This window comes from Triticum dicoccoides, chromosome 5B, assembly GCF_002162155.2.
Source record: "Triticum dicoccoides isolate Atlit2015 ecotype Zavitan chromosome 5B, WEW_v2.0, whole genome shotgun sequence".
NCBI lineage: Eukaryota > Viridiplantae > Streptophyta > Magnoliopsida > Poales > Poaceae > Triticum > Triticum dicoccoides.
Window position 1 is genome coordinate 297,384,207 of NC_041389.1, and position 3,338 is coordinate 297,387,544.

Here is a 3,338-nt window from a genome sequence, read left to right on the forward strand (position 1 = left end):
GTCCGTCGGCGCGGATCTGGCGGGGATGATTTTTTTAGGGTTTCGGGGAGAGGGAGAGATCCGAAAACGGAGGGGTGTATATATAGGCATAGAGGGAGCTAGGAGAGTCCAAATGAGGTGCGGTTTTCGCCCACACGATCGTGATCGAACGACCGAGACGATGGAGCAGAGTTTGGTGGGTTTTGGGCCAAATTTGGGGGGTGTTGGGCTGCAACACACACGAGGCCTTTTCGGTCCCTCGGTTAACCGTTGGAGCATCAAACGAAGTCCAAATGATACGAAACTTGACAGGCGGTCTACCGGTAGTAAACCAAGGCCGCTTGGCAAGTCTCGGTCCAATCCGGAAATGTTTAATCCCCACACAAGAAAGAAAGCTAGAAATGGCCACCGGAGGAGAACGAAGCGCCGGAATGCAAAACGGACAACGGGGAAAAAGCTCGAATGCATGAGATGAACATGTATGCAAATGCAATGCACGTGATGACATGGTATGAGGTGCATGAAAACGAAAACAACACACGGAGACAAGGACCCGAACCCGAGAAATAAATATAACTTGACACCGGAAACGGCAAGAGTTGGAGTACAAATGGGGAAAGTTACATCTGGGGCGTTACAGCCGTTCTCCTCCATGCACGCCACGATCTCCAGCGCCTTCTTAAAGAAGGCGCCGCGCACGCACACGTCCGCCAGCGCGTCCAGGAGCTCCTCGTCCGGCTTCAGCGCCGGCTTGCCGGCCTCGCACCGCTCCTTCACCTCGTTCCACAGCAGCAGCGCCTCCCCCGGCTTCCGGGCGACGGCGATCCCCTTGGCCAGGCTGCCGTACGTCGCCACGTCCGGCTGCACGCCGCTCTCCTTCATCCTCTCCACCGTCTGCTTCGCCGTCTCCAGCATCCCCTGCTGGCAGTACCCTTCCACCAGCATGTTCCAGGCCGGCCTGTCCACCGTCACCCTCGGGTCCTTCTCCATCTCCTTGAACACCTTGTGCGCCACCTTGGGCTGCCCCGACGCCGCGAACGCCTTCATCAGCGTCGTGTAGCTCACCGTCGACGGCGCCACCCCGCGCGTCCGCATCTCGTTGAACAGGGCCAGCGCGCCGGCGGTGTCGTCCATCAGGACGCACCCGTCGATGAGGGTGTTGTACGTCACCACGTCGGCCTCGATGTCGGCGTCCGTCGTCATCTCCTCCAAGAGCTCCCTCGCCCTGCTCATCTGCAGCTGCTGGCAGTACCCCTTGATGAGCACGTTGTACGTCACCCGGCTCGCCGGGACCCCTGCTCTCGCCATCTCGTCAAGCACCGCGTGCGCGCGCTCCATGTCGCCGACAACCACGAGGGTCGAGACCACCGTCGTGTACGTGACGTGGTCTGGCCGGCTCGCCGGCATCGTTTCCCCCTCTCGCCGCATGGCGCGCGCCATGGACACCACGTCGTCCACGCGCCTGGCGTTCATGTACCCCTTCATCAGCGTGGTGTACACCCTCGAGTTGGGCGGGTACGTCCTCGACAGCAACGGCGCCTCGGTGCCTTCCTCCGGCCTTGGCCCGACGATGTCCTCGAGCACGTCGCTGTGCTCGTCGACGACGATAGCAATGCCCTTCTCCTTGTTTCCTTCCACTGCGACATGCCTGAGCAGGAGGCAGGCGTCGCTGCGGCCGTCCCGCATGGCCTGCACGATCCTCTCCACCGTGGGGATGTCGCCGAAGCCGACGTAGGCGGCGACGAGGGAGTGGAAGGTGGTGGCGCAGGGGGCGAGGCCGGAGGAGAGTATCTGCTCGAGCACGCGCGCGACGAGGTCCCGGCGTCCGGCGCGCGCGCACATCTTGATGGCGACGTTGTAGGTGAGGGCGTCAGGGGCCGCGCCAGGCCAGCTGCGCATCTCGTCGAACAGCTGGCGGAAGCGGTGGCAGTCGCCGGCGTCGGTGCAGGCGCTGAGCGCGGCGTTGAACGCGGCCGTGTCGGGGAGCGCGAAGGACGCCGAGCTGGAGTCCGGAGCGCGGCGGAGGTGGTGGAGAACGGCGTCGAAGAGGCGGAGCGCGTGGGCGGGGCGGAGACGGGAGACGACGGCGGTGTAGGCGCGGCGGTCGGGGAGGAGGCCACGACGGAGCATGGAGAGGAGGAGGGAGTAGGCGAGGTGGGCGCTGCCGGAGCGGGCTGCGGCGGAGGCGGCGAGGGAGAGGGAGTTGGCGTCGAGGAGGTTGAGGCCGCCCTGGGCGCGGAGGCGGTGCAGCAGGCCCGCGGCATGGGAAAAGGTGTGGGAGGACGTGGACCTGTAGGAGAGCTGTGCGAGGAGGCGGGAGGCCGCGGTGGGGGACTCGGGGAGGGAGGGGGAGGCGGCGAAGAGGCGGTAGGCGGCGTCCGTTTCTCCGGCGGGAGGAGAGCAAGGAGGGCGTCATGGTCTTCGTGGGTAGTAGAGAGTGGTGGGGCGGGAGAAATGGCCGAGTGGAGGGTGTGGTGGTTGCGCCAGGAAGTGGAGGAGGTGGCGGTGGTCGGCGAGAATGGCGGTGGCGCGGGGAAGGGGGCAGCCGGAGGTTGGGGCTGGGGCTGGAGGCGGGGCTTGCCGTGCCCGTGCAGCATGATGGATGCTCCGCTCTGCTCTGCACAGGGGTGGGGAGGATGACGCTGACGTGTTAAACTGTGAGCGTCTCAGACTCGAATGCAAAATCCTTTCCTCTTTTGTTTCTGTATGTGGAGCCTCTCCCAAATCGTGGCCGAACCTGTACCAAGCTAGCTAAGTTGGCCTAGGACTTAGGGTCTGTTTGGTTGGAGACTAGTGTGGCCAAGTCAAATTGTGGCTAGCCACACAAGTATGGCAAGCCACAAGTGTGGCTAAGAAATTGGACGCCAAACTTTGGCAAAAGTTGGCAAAAAAATTGTCTCTTTGACAGGTGGGCTGTAGGGGCAATAAAGTGTGACAAGCCAAAGTGTGGCAAAAACCAAACACATGCTTGGCAAACTGTGACTGCCAAATTTTGGCTTGGCAAACTGTGGCTGGGAACCAAACAACCCCTTACTTCCTCCGCTCCAAAATATAGTCCTTCCTCTATTCTCATACTTTAATTTTGACCATAAATTTAACCAACAAGACCGACTGCGGCAGGAGCAAAAGTTATAGCAGTGAATTCGTATTCAAAAGAAGTTTTCAACTATATAATTTTTTCTCCCGCGTAGTCGGTCTCGTTGGTTAAATTTATAGTCAAAGTTGACCACGGGAAGCGCGGGCGCACTATATTTTGAAATGGAGGAAGTATCATTCAGAGCCCAAGGACCCACTAGGAGCATCTACAGTCGGACTTGCCAAGTCCGGCTCCTCAAACACCCACGAACACGATCAAGCGT

General features: G+C 60.8%; 1 pseudogene; it reads right to left on the bottom strand.

Annotated features, from left to right (window-relative positions):
- LOC119305423 overlaps nt 1–2,576 on the bottom strand; it is a 6,838-nt pseudogene extending 4,262 nt beyond the window's left edge.
- Nucleotides 2,577–3,338: the final 762 nt, after the last annotated feature.